General features: G+C 43.0%; 1 protein-coding gene across 1 annotated transcript in view; it reads right to left on the bottom strand.

Annotated features, from left to right (window-relative positions):
* LOC139555026 (protein FAM83H-like) overlaps positions 1 to 13500 on the bottom strand; it is a 38568-nt gene extending 25068 nt beyond the window's left edge. Inside the window, exon 1 of the mRNA XM_071368410.1 lies at positions 13366 to 13500. The gene's annotated coding sequence lies outside the window, so the exon portion shown is untranslated. The remainder of the gene's footprint in view (positions 1 to 13365) is intronic.
* Between the last annotated feature and the right edge of the window lie 805 nt (positions 13501 to 14305).

Here is a 14305-nt window from a genome sequence, read left to right as displayed (position 1 = left end):
CCGTCTGGGGTAAATACATGTGCTGTTACATATTACAGTGCCCGTCTGGGGTAAATACATGTGCTGTTACATATTACAGTGCCTGTCTGGGGTAAATACATGTGCTGTTACATATTACTGTGCCTGTCTGGGGTAAATACATGTGCTGTTACATATTACAGTGCCTGTCTGGGGTAAATACATGTGCTGTTACATATTACAGTGCCTGTCTGGGGTAAATACATGTGCTGTTACATATTACAGTGCCCGTCTGGGGTAAATACATGTGCTGTTACATATTACAGTGCCCGTCTGGGGTAAATACATGTGCTGTTACATATTACTGTGCCTGTCTGGGGTAAATACATGTGCTGTTACATATTACAGTGCCCGTCTGGGGTAAATACATGTGCTGTTACATATTACAGTGCCCGTCTGGGGTAAATACATGTGCTGTTACATATTACAGTGCCTGTCTGGGGTAAATACATGTGCTGTTACATATTACATATTACAGTGCCTGTCTGGGGTAAATACATGTGCTGTTACATATTACAGTGCCCGTCTGGGGTAAATACATGTGCTGTTACATATTACAGTGCCCGTCTGGGGTAAATACATGTGCTGTTACATATTACAGTGCCTGTCTGGGGTAAATACATGTGCTGTTACATATTACTGTGCCTGTCTGGGGTAAATACATGTGCTGTTACATATTACTGTGCCTGTCTGGAGTAAATACATGTGCTGTTACATATTACAGTGCCTGTCTGGGGTAAATACATGTGCTGTTACATATTACTGTGCCTGTCTGGGGTAAATACATGTGCTGTTACATATTACAGTGCCCGTCTGGGGTAAATACATGTGCTGTTACATATTACAGTGCCTGTCTGGGGTAAATTCATGTGCTGTTACATATTACAGTGCCTGTCTGGGGTAAATACATGTGCTGTTACATATTACTGTGCCTGTCTGGGGTAAATACATGTGCTGTTACATATTACTGTGCCTGTCTGGAGTAAATACATGTGCTGTTACATATTAGAGTGCCTGTCTGGGGTAAATACATGTGCTGTTACATATTACAGTGCCCGTCTGGGGTAAATACATGTGCTGTTACATATTACTGTGCCCGTCTGGGGTAAATACATGTGCTGTTACATATTACAGTGCCCGTCTGGGGTAAATACATGTGCTGTTACATATTACAGTGCCCGTCTGGGGTAAATACATGTGCTGTTACATATTACAGTGCCTGTCTGGGGTAAATACATGTGCTGTTACATATTACAGTGCCCGTCTGGGGTAAATACATGTGCTGTTACATATTACAGTGCCTGTCTGGGGTAAATACATGTGCTGTTACATATTACAGTGCCTGTCTGGGGTAAATACATGTGCTGTTACATATTACTGTGCCCGTCTGGGGTAAATACATGTGCTGTTACATATTACAGTGCCTGTCTGGGGTAAATACATGTGCTGTTACATATTACAGTGCCTGTCTGGGGTAAATACATGTGCTGTTACATATTACAGTGCCCGTCTGGGGTAAATACATGTGCTGTTACATATTACTGTGCCTGTCTGGGGTAAATACATGTGCTGTTACATATTACAGTGCCTGTCTGGGGTAAATACATGTGCTGTTACATATTACAGTGCCCGTCTGGGGTAAATACATGTGCTGTTACATATTACAGTGCCTGTCTGGGGTAAATACATGTGCTGTTACATATTACAGTTCCCGTCTGGGGTAAATACATGTGCTATTACATATTACAGTGCCCGTCTGGGGTAAATACATGTGCTGTTACATATTACTGTGCCTGTCTGGGGTAAATACATGTGCTGTTACATATTACAGTGCCCGTCTGGGGTAAATACATGTGCTGTTACATATTACAGTGCCCGTCTGGGGTAAATACATGTGCTGTTACATATTACAGTGCCTGTCTGGGGTAAATACATGTGCTGTTACATATTACTGTGCCTGTCTGGGGTAAATACATGTGCTGTTACATATTACTGTGCCTGTCTGGAGTAAATACATGTGCTGTTACATATTACAGTGCCTGTCTGGGGTAAATACATGTGCTGTTACATATTACTGTGCCTGTCTGGGGTAAATACATGTGCTGTTACATATTACAGTGCCCGTCTGGGGTAAATACATGTGCTGTTACATATTACAGTGCCTGTCTGGGGTAAATTCATGTGCTGTTACATATTACAGTGCCTGTCTGGGGTAAATACATGTGCTGTTACATATTACTGTGCCTGTCTGGGGTAAATACATGTGCTGTTACATATTACTGTGCCTGTCTGGAGTAAATACATGTGCTGTTACATATTAGAGTGCCTGTCTGGGGTAAATACATGTGCTGTTACATATTACAGTGCCCGTCTGGGGTAAATACATGTGCTGTTACATATTACTGTGCCCGTCTGGGGTAAATACATGTGCTGTTACATATTACAGTGCCCGTCTGGGGTAAATACATGTGCTGTTACATATTACAGTGCCCGTCTGGGGTAAATACATGTGCTGTTACATATTACAGTGCCCGTCTGGGGTAAATACATGTGCTGTTACATATTACAGTGCCTGTCTGGGGTAAATACATGTGCTGTTACATATTACAGTGCCTGTCTGGGGTAAATACATGTGCTGTTACATATTACTGTGCCCGTCTGGGGTAAATACATGTGCTGTTACATATTACAGTGCCTGTCTGGGGTAAATACATGTGCTGTTACATATTACAGTGCCTGTCTGGGGTAAATACATGTGCTGTTACATATTACAGTGCCCGTCTGGGGTAAATACATGTGCTGTTACATATTACTGTGCCTGTCTGGGGTAAATACATGTGCTGTTACATATTACAGTGCCTGTCTGGGGTAAATACATGTGCTGTTACATATTACAGTGCCTGTCTGGGGTAAATACATGTGCTGTTACATATTACAGTGCCCGTCTGGGGTAAATACATGTGCTGTTACATATTACAGTGCCTGTCTGGGGTAAATACATGTGCTGTTACATATTACTGTGCCTGTCTGGGGTAAATACATGTGCTGTTACATATTACTGTGCCTGTCTGGAGTAAATACATGTGCTGTTACATATTACAGTGCCTGTCTGGGGTAAATACATGTGCTGTTACATATTACTGTGCCTGTCTGGGGTAAATACATGTGCTGTTACATATTACAGTGCCCGTCTGGGGTAAATACATGTGCTGTTACATATTACAGTGCCTGTCTGGGGTAAATTCATGTGCTGTTACATATTACAGTGCCTGTCTGGGGTAAATACATGTGCTGTTACATATTACTGTGCCTGTCTGGGGTAAATACATGTGCTGTTACATATTACTGTGCCTGTCTGGAGTAAATACATGTGCTGTTACATATTAGAGTGCCTGTCTGGGGTAAATACATGTGCTGTTACATATTACAGTGCCCGTCTGGGGTAAATACATGTGCTGTTACATATTACTGTGCCCGTCTGGGGTAAATACATGTGCTGTTACATATTACAGTGCCCGTCTGGGGTAAATACATGTGCTGTTACATATTACAGTGCCCGTCTGGGGTAAATACATGTGCTGTTACATATTACAGTGCCTGTCTGGGGTAAATACATGTGCTGTTACATATTACAGTGCCCGTCTGGGGTAAATACATGTGCTGTTACATATTACAGTGCCTGTCTGGGGTAAATACATGTGCTGTTACATATTACAGTGCCTGTCTGGGGTAAATACATGTGCTGTTACATATTACTGTGCCCGTCTGGGGTAAATACATGTGCTGTTACATATTACAGTGCCTGTCTGGGGTAAATACATGTGCTGTTACATATTACAGTGCCTGTCTGGGGTAAATACATGTGCTGTTACATATTACAGTGCCCGTCTGGGGTAAATACATGTGCTGTTACATATTACTGTGCCTGTCTGGGGTAAATACATGTGCTGTTACATATTACAGTGCCTGTCTGGGGTAAATACATGTGCTGTTACATATTACAGTGCCCGTCTGGGGTAAATACATGTGCTGTTACATATTACAGTGCCTGTCTGGGGTAAATACATGTGCTGTTACATATTACAGTTCCCGTCTGGGGTAAATACATGTGCTATTACATATTACAGTGCCCGTCTGGGGTAAATACATGTGCTGTTACATATTACTGTGCCTGTCTGGGGTAAATACATGTGCTGTTACATATTACAGTGCCTGTCTGGGGTAAATACATGTGCTGTTACATATTACAGTGCCCGGCTGGGGTAAATACATGTGCTGTTACATATTACAGTGCCCGTCTGGGATAAATACATGTGCTGTTACATATTACAGTGCCCGTCTGGGGTAAATACATGTGCTGTTACATATTACAGTGCCCGTCTGGGGTAAATACATGTGCTGTTACATATTACAGTGCCTGTCTGGGGTAAATACATGTGCTGTTACATATTACAGTGCCTGTCTGGGGTAAATACATGTGCTGTTACATATTACAGTGCCTGTCTGGAGTAAATACATGTGCTGTTACATATTACAGTGCAATTGCATGTCAGAATAACTTTATTTGTTCACATCAACCAACTGAAAACACTGCTACGAGTGTTCCACATGCTGGCACACTACATGCTATATGAAGACTGGGAATATCTGAATTTACACCATATTCCTTACACTGCACACTATATAGGGTGGCATTTACTGGGCATGCTCTGAACATGATTCTGAACATGTCAACTAGACAGGAAGTGTTTTTACCTGTTTGCTCACATCACCATGAAAACCTGCAGCCTGTTGCTCAATTGGTAGAACATGGCGCTTGCAACGCCAGGGTTGTGGGTTCGATTCCCACGGGGAACCAATACAAAAAATGTGTGAACTCACTACTGTAAGTTGCTCTGGATAAGAGTGTAAAATATGTGGGTATGATGAATGTGTGTTAACCCTACAAATAGCAGTGTTGGGTGATTTGGAAAGCCATAGTCAATCAACATTATAATAATACTCTTAGGAAAAATATTTATCTTTAACGTACAATCTGTGGATACTATGCAACTAGAGAAGTTCAAAGTTCATGTGAGACAGCACAGTTGAAAAATATATGGTGCGTGGAAATCAAAAGGGGGTGGTCTACAGAGATAGGTGGGATGGGCTGAGGGAAGCAGAGGGCTGGGTTTAAAATGCTTATTATCGGTAATAGATATTATTGAAAACAATATATAGATGTCCAAGTACTAACTATCCAAAAGGTTGTGTGTGTATATACTGTATATACACTACATGACCAAAAGTATGTGGACACCTGCTCGTCGCACATCTCATTCCAAAATCAAGGGCAATAATATGAAGTTGGTCCCCCCTTTGTTGCTGTAACAACTCTATACTTCTGGGAAGGCTTTCCACTAGATGTTGGAACATTCCTGTAGGGACTTGCTTCCATTCAGCCACAAGAGCATTAGTGAAGTCAGGCACTGATGTTGGGTGATTAGGCCTGGCTCACAGTCGATGTTCAAATTCATCCCAAAAGTGTTTGATGGGGTTGAGGTCAGCTCTGTGCAGGCCAGTCAAGTTCTTCAAAAAACATTTCTTTATGGACCTCGCTTTGTGCACGAGGGCATTGTCATGTTGAAATAGGAAAGGGCCTTACCAAAACTGTTGCCACAAAGTTGGAAGCACAGAATCATCTAGAATGGCATTGTATGCTGTAGTGTTAAGATTTCCCTTCACTGGAACTAAGGGGCCTAGCCCGAACCATGAATAACAGCCCCAGACCATTATTCCCCCTCCACCAAACTTTACAGTTGGCAAATAGCGTTTTCCTGGCATCCGCCAAACCCAGATTTGTCCTTCGGACTGCCAGATGGTGAAGCGTGATTCATCACTCCACATAATGCCTTTCCACTGCTCCAGATTCCAATGGTGGCAAGCCTTACACCACTTCAGCCGACAGTTGGCATTGCGCATAGTGATCTTAGGCTTGTGTGCAGCTGCTTGGCCATGGAAACACATTTCGTGACGCTCCCGATGAACAGTTCTTGTGCTGACATTCCTTCCAGAGCCAGTTTGGAACTAGGTAGTGAGTGTTACAACCCAGGACAGACGATTTTTACACGCTACGTTCTTCAGCACTCGCCGGTCCCGTTCTAAAAGCTTGTGCGGCATACCACTTTGTGGCTGAGCCGTTGTTGCTCCTAGACGTTTCCATTTCACAATAACATCACTTACATTTGACCGGGGCAGCTCAAGCTAGTCAGAACTGACTTGTTGGAAAGGTGGCATCCTATGACGGTGTTACGTTGAAAGTCACTGAACACTTCAGTAAGGCCATTCTACTGCCAATGTTTGTCTATGGAGATTGCATGGCAGTTTGATCGATTATATACACCTGTCAGCAACGGGCGTGGCTGAAATAGCTGAATCCACTAATTTAAAAGGGTCCACATACTTTTGTATATATAGTGTATGTATATTAAATATATAAATACAGTTGAAGTCGGAAGTTTACATACACTTAGGTTGGAGTCATTAAAACTAATTTTTCAACCACTCCACAAATTTCTTGTTAAAAAACTATAGTTTTGGCAAGTTGGTTAGGACATCTACTTTGTGCATGACACAAGTCATTTTTCAAACAATTGTTTACAGACAGATTATTTCACTTATAACTCACTGTATCACAATTCCAGTGGGTCAGAAGTTTACATAGACTAAGTTGACTGTGCCTTTAAACAGCTTGGGAAATTCCAGAAAATTATGTCATGGCTTTAGAAGCTTCTGATAAATGATGTCAATTAGCCTGAGTCAATTGGAGGTGTACCTGTGGATGTATTTCAAGGCCTACCTTCAAACTCAGTGCCTCTTTGCTTGACATCATGGAAAAATCAAAAGAAATCAGCCAAGACCTAATTTTTTTTTATTGTAGACCTCCACAAGTCTGGTTCATCCTTGGGAGCAATTTCAAAACACCTGAAGATACCACATTCATCTGTACAAAAAACAGTACGCAAGTATAAACACCATGGGACCACGCAGCTGTCATACTGCTCAGGAAGGAGACATGTTCCGTCTCCTAGACATGAATGTACTTTGGTGCGAAAAGTGCAAATCAATCCCAGAACAACAGCAAAGGACCTTGTGAAGATGCTGGAGGAAACTGGTGCAAAAGTATCTATATCCACAGTAAAACGAGTCCTATATCGACATAACCTGAAAGGCCTCTCAGCACGGAAGAAGCCACTGCTCCAAAACCGCCATAAAAAAGACAGACTACGGTTTGCAACTGCACATGGGGACAAAGATCGTACTTTTTGGAGAAATGTCCTCTGGTCTGCTGAAAAAAATAGAACTGTTTGGTCATAATGACCATCGTTATGTTTGGAGGAAAAAGGGGGAGGCTTGCAAGCTGAAGAACACCATCCCAACCTTGAAGCACGGGGGTGGCAGCATCATGTTGTGGGGGTGCTTTGCTGATGGAGGGACTGGTGCCCTTCACAAAATAGATGCGATCATGAGGAAGAAAAATTATGTGGATATATTGAAGCAACATCTCAAGACATCAGTCAGAAAGTTAAAGTTTGGTCGCAAATGGGTCTTCCAAATAGACAATGACCCCAAGCATACTTCCAAAGTTGTGGCAAAATGGCTTAAGGACAAAAAGTCAAGGTATTGGAGTGGCCATCACAACGCCCTGACCTGCAAAGAAACCACTACTAATGGACACCAATAATAAGAAGAGACTTGCTTGTGCCAAGAAACAAGAGAAATTGACATTAGACCGGTGGAAATATGTATTTTTGTCTGTGATTTATTTAGAATTAAAGGCACACTTAACCAGCATCGCTACCACAGCATTCTGCAGCGATACGCCATCCCATCTGGTTTGCACTTAGTGGGACTATCATTTGTTTTTCAATAGGACAATGACCCAAAACACACCTCCAGGCTGTGTAAGGGCTATTTGACCAAGAAGGAGAGTGATGGAGTGCTGCATCAGATGACCTGGCCTCCACAATCACTTGTCCTCAACCCAATTGAGATGTTTTAAGACGAGTCGGACCCAGAGTGAAGGAAAAGCAGCCAACAAGTGCTCAGCATATGTGGGAACTCCTTCAAGACTATTGGAAAAGCATTCCTCATGAAGCTGGTTGAGAGAATGCCAAGAGTGTGCAAAGCTGTCATCAAGGCAACGGGAGGCTATTTGAATAATCTAACATCTAAAATATATTTGGATTTGTTGAACACTTTTTTGGTTACTACATGATTCCATATGTGTTATTTCATAGTTTAGATGTCGTCACTATTATTCTACAATGTAGAAAATAGTAAAAAAAAAAAAAAAAAAAACCCTTGAATGATTAGGTGTGTCCAAACTTTTGACTGGTACTGTATGTAAAATGTGTGTAAAATGTTTATGTAACAAAAAACCTTTGTCCTCCAAAGAAGATGCGAGTGGGTGGGTGTAAGTCGCTCTGGATAAGAGCGTCTATTAAAATGTGGGTGTGCATCCGGGTGGGTGTGTGAGTGGATGGGTTGTTTTGTAGCCTATAGTGTGGTGATTAGCTGTCTGATGAGTGTGCATGTGTTTTGTAAACTTCCACACACACCTAGAGCTATAGGTAACCATAGTAACCAGTTACGTTATAGCCCTGCCCACTGGATCAAAGACTGGCTGTAGTTTACTCAGCAGCAGCACTGTGACTCACCTGCAGCCTGCTAGTCAAGACTGCTAGCCTACAGCTAACATGCTACATCCTGCACAGTGACTGTCTGTTGGCTAACGCTACCCACAGGCCTAGCCTGCATGAGTCTGTGCTCCAAGGATAACATTACCTCAAGGCATTAAATAGTCCTACTCTCAAATCACAGGATGTCTTTGTTATATTTGGTTAAGACCTGCACTAACCTATCCTCTGAGGTAAGTTGTTAGGTCAGAGTGAGAGCGTAACTGTACAGGTGGGGTTACTCACCCTGACCTGAAGGCAGGTCGAAATTACACAACAAACACTGTACACCTGAGATATCTTCCACAAGCTGTGCGTGTGTGTGTGTTTGTGCGTACGTGTGTGCTCATTGGGTTGAGATTGGGTTAAGCCAATCACATGCTGTTTTACTGACTGCAAGGGAACAAGGGGCACACTGATTGGTTTACAGACAGATGAATGACAACATCCAGTGCTGACAGTGTCTGATGTACCTGTCTAACAAGACACATTCACACACGGAACATCTATTTGTTTAGTTTGTTGTGGCAACAACAACTTTTTACCTCAAGTGGTGACACAGGATTAATGACAGGAACTGTGTGTGTCTGCGTGTGCATGCGCGCGTGTGTTTGTTATGTGTTTCTCAGAAAAGGGCAGGACTGTTTTAAAGGCAGCAAACAGAATGGGTTTGAAGCCATAAACCACTTCAGGAGGATTTAAGAACCAAACCTCCACCCCAGGCTATATAGTTATATCTATCATCACTGTCTGACTCAGAGTTGCCGAACCCATGCTTGTTCATTCAACGTTCCGACCAGTCATTCTCTGCATTCCTGTGTGAACATCGGGAGAGAGTGGGACAGAGGAAAATAGAGAGAGCAAGAGGGGAAGGGAGAGGGAATGATAGAGGGGGCAAGGGAGATAAAGCAGGAGAAAGAAAAACAGAGGAGTATTGATGGAGATAGAGGGAAGGAGCATGATAGGGAGCGAGGGATAGAGAGGGAATTAAAGAGAGAGGCAGAGGGAACATTTGTCTCTGTCTCAACACGTGAATAAGTAACTGAGGCTGTGTTTACACAGGCAGCCCAATTCTGATATTTTCTGCACTAATTGTTCTTTTGACGAATCAGATCACCTCTGCAAAAGATCTGACGTGAAAATATCTGATGTGATCGGTTAAAAGACCAATTGGTGCAGAAAATATATGAATTGGGCTGCCTGTGCAAACAGAGGTAGACCAATCAGATCCGCTATGAGATCTATGAGATCAGATCTGATGTGATTGGTCAAAAGACAAATTAGTAGAAAAAATATTTGAAAGGGGTGAACACAGCGTGAGGAGACGGAACCTGTACAATTACACACACACACACACACACACACACACACACACACACACACACACACACACACACACACACACACACACACACACACACACACACACACACACACACACACACACACACACACACACACACACACACACACCTGAACACGCCTCACTAAACAAACACACAGATTGATCCTGCATACCAATTCAGGTGGATTCTACAGTTAGTCGTTTAAATAGGTCAGTGAGAATAGTACAGGGCGAGAGAGAGATAAGGGGGAGGGGTACCTGTCCTTCTCTATATTATCACTGGCACTCACACGGGCAGATCTGAAATGACACCCTATTCCCATCCTAATTCACATAGGGCTCTGTCCAAAAGTAGTGCACTTCAAAGGGAATTAGAGTGTAATTTGAGACGCAGCCAGAAGTACATCTACCTGTCCTGTATCATCAGGATATCATCAGTGTCTGACTGAAAAGACAACAGCACCACATACAGTACAATGACTCAAGGTCAGATACTACAAGTACACAAAGGGATAGAATGAATTCTCGTAAGCACGAGAACACACACGGATAGACATTGACCCTTATTAAGACAATGCAAACAAAGGGTGCAGCCTTGACAGCATAATGGTCTAACAGGAAAACATGAACACACACATGCACAAACAAATGTGCTATTCCAATCTGCAAATCCACTATTTTGTAATATAAAGACTGAAAACTTAGATGTGAAGGTTGGTCATTAAGTTTACAAGTGTGTAGGTTGTACATATTCTAGAGTTAATAATGTTGTATGGTATAGACGTTATGATTCAGAGGCCAAAGCAGACTAAATAAGTTACAGATACATATATTGTAGCGACTGAGGGGGAGCAGTCTGCTGAAGCGAGGTTTGAACCAGCAACTCTATGCTTGTGGGGCAAGTTTTTTTTTCTCCCCCCACCTTTATTTAACCAGGTAGGCTAGTTGAGAACAAGTTCTCATTTACAACTGTGACCTGGCCAAGATAAAGCAAAGCAGTGCGACACAAACAACAACACAGAGTTACACATGGAATAAACAAACATACAGTCAATAATACAATAGAAAAAGTCTATATACAGTGTGTGCAAATGAGGTAGGATAAGGGAGGTAAGGCAATAAATAGACCATAGTGGCGAAATAATTACAATATAGCAATTAAACACTGGAGTGATAGATGTGCAGAAGATGAGTATGCAAGTAGAGATACTGGGGTGCAAAGGAGCAAAAAATATTTAAAAATAACAGTATGAGGATGAGGTAGTTGGATGGGCTATTTACAGATGGGCTATGTACAGGTGCAGTGATCTGTGAGCTGCTCTGACAGCTGGTGCTTAAAGCTAGTGAGGGAGATATGAGTCTCCAGCTTCAGTGATTTTTGCAGTTCGTTCCAGTCATTGGCAGCAGAGAACTGTAAGGAAAGGCGGCCAAACGAGGAATTGGCTTTGGGGGTGTCCAGTGAAATATACCTGCTGGAGCGCGTGCTACTGGTGGGTGCTGCTATGGTGATCAGTGAGCTGAGATAAGGCGGGGATTTACCTAGCAAAGACTTATAGATGACCTGGAGCCAGTGGGTTTGGCGATGAATATGAAGAGAGGGCCAGCCAACGAGAGCATACAGGTCACAGTGGTGGGTAGTATGTGGGGCTTTGGTGACAAAACGGATGGCACTGTGATAGACTGCATCCAATTTGCTGAGTAGAGTGTTGGAGGCTATTTTGTAAATTACATTGCCGAAGTCAAGGATCGGTAGAATATTCAGTTTTACGAGGGTATGTTTGGCAGCATGAGTGAAGGATGCTTTGTTGCGAAATATGAAGCCGATTCTAGATTTAATTTTGGATTGGAGATGCTTAATGTGAGTCTGGAAGGAGAGTTTACAGTCTAATCAGACACCTAGTTATTTGTAGTTGTCCACATATTCTAAGTCAGAACAGTCCAGTGTAGTGATGCTGAATGGGCGGGCGGGCAGGTGTGGGCTGCGATCGGTTGAAGAGCATGCATTTAGTTTTACTTGCATTTAAGAGCAGTTGGAGGCCACGGAAGGAGAGTTGTAGGGCATTGAAGCTCGTCTGGAGGTTGGTTAACACAGTGTCCAAAGAAGGGCCGGAAGTATACAGAATGGTGTCGTCTGCGTAGAGGTGGATCAGAGAATCACCAGCAGCAAGAGCGACATCATTGATGTATACAGAGAAAAGAGTCGGCCCGAGGATTGAACCCTGTGGCACCCCCATAGAGACTGCCAGAGGTCCGGACAACAGGCCCTCCGATTTGACACACCGAACTCTGTCTGAGAAGTAGTTGGTGAACCAGGTGAGGCAGTCATTTGAGAAACCAAGGCTGTTGAGTCTGCCGATAAGAATGTGGTGATTGACAGAGTCGAAAGCCTTGGCCAGGTCGATGAATACAGCTGCACAGTATTGTCTCTTATCGATGGCGGTTATGATATCGTTTAGGACATTGAGCGTGGCTAAGGTGCACCAATGGCCAGCTTGGAACCCAGATTGCATAGCGGAGAAGGTACGATGTGATTCGAAATGGTCGGTGATCTGTTTGTTAACTTGTACACTACCACCTGGACCCTAAAAGGTCGGCCCCCTGGGCAAAAGCCGAAGCAGTAGTAAACACGCACACAAACACACACACAGAGAAAGTAATAGGCTGACATACAGGAAGGCTAAAGTAGGCCTATTATCTGACATGGACCAAAATCTCAGTCAGATACAAAGCAGAACATCTGTACTCAGCATACACACACAAACACCTTCTGTATGGTAATTTACAGAATTTACAGTCCAACTATGTAGTCTACATTATTAGATAACACGACATACAACATATTGTCCTGTTTATGCACAACAATATATAGGCTATAATAGAGGGCTACTGTAATATATAGGCTATAATAGAGGGCTACTGTAGAAGTTTCTTTGTGTGTATGTGAATTTATATAAATTAATTGGAAACTGCCAAGCAAGTCTTGCAGAGTTTCTATTGGTTGGCAGCTTTCAATGAAACCAGACGTTATTGCAGAGTTATTACTAGAGAAGCCTAATCCAACAGTGATCGCGATAGATACTGTCGGCTACAGAACTACTGGTAACATTTGACTGCTTCAAGGTTCAAAGTGCTATTTCATTCTCTTGTTATAGTAAAGGCTACATACACTGAGTTACATAGAGATTATTGCAATAGGCTAATTTATAGAAGGCACGGAGAGATCACCTGGATAGATTTACCTGTTTCAGAGAGAGTTGTTATGGACATAATGATTCAGTCTCTTACCCTCAAGTGGGCATCAACCTGTAGACTACCTTGTCTTTTTTGCTTGAACCGCTGTGTATGGCCGTATATCCCTTCCGCGGTACTGCCACTAGTGTTCCTCGGCTCGTCTGTGTATTACATTCCTTTCTCCCGTTGGGACTCCACCCTATCTGATCAAAACGCCCAGGAGCTCCACACTACTCAGGCCTGACCTGTCTGCGTCTGCGCTCTTCCACACCGCCGGGAGATAAAACAGGGAAGAAGTTGAGTAACTCACTCTCTTTGCTCCCTCCTAACTCCTCCTATTCTCACTGTTGTTAAAGCTGACAGTTGAAAACTATTGGAAGTTGACTAGTGGCATAGTTGAAAACTATTGGAAGTTGACTAGTGGCATATTTCAAAAACTGTTACCACAGAGTTTCTAAACCCAGAGCCACAACATCGCGAGACTTCCGGGAACGCGTGCTGAACAGACCAAGCAGACCAGGCAGGGGTTTGGGTTTTTAGAAGTCAATGAGAGAAGTGAAAATGTCTTCCTTTGTTCTTAATTTTCTCGAAATCTAAAGGCACAACCTATATTCGAGCCAATGTCGTTGAACATGATCTTAAAGTGACACTGACACGTTTTCATTTTCGTGAAAAACAACTTTATATTGATTTGACGTCCTGCACGTGCGCAGTTCGGCGTGAGGCGACACACAATGACGTGTTTCTGCGCATGAGCATAGCTAGCCAACGTCGCAATGACATCGCCTACAAGCGTTTTCGGGAATTTCCATTGGAGAAGCAGTTTCTGCCTATCTTAATACTGTACTGTCTTTGCTATTACCACCTCCCGGCTCGCTCGCTCGCTCTTGTTCTGTCTCTCTCTCTCTCTCCATTCACCAGTGAGCTGTAGCATGGTTTGTGCTTCAGACAGTTGAGTATGCTACTACCCAGTGTGCACCCCTCTCCTTCTCGC

The sequence above is a fragment of the Salvelinus alpinus genome, chromosome 26, assembly GCF_045679555.1.
Source record: "Salvelinus alpinus chromosome 26, SLU_Salpinus.1, whole genome shotgun sequence".
Lineage (NCBI taxonomy): Eukaryota > Metazoa > Chordata > Actinopteri > Salmoniformes > Salmonidae > Salvelinus > Salvelinus alpinus.
Note: the sequence above shows the minus strand (reverse complement) of the source record. Positions and strands in the feature narration are given on the sequence as shown.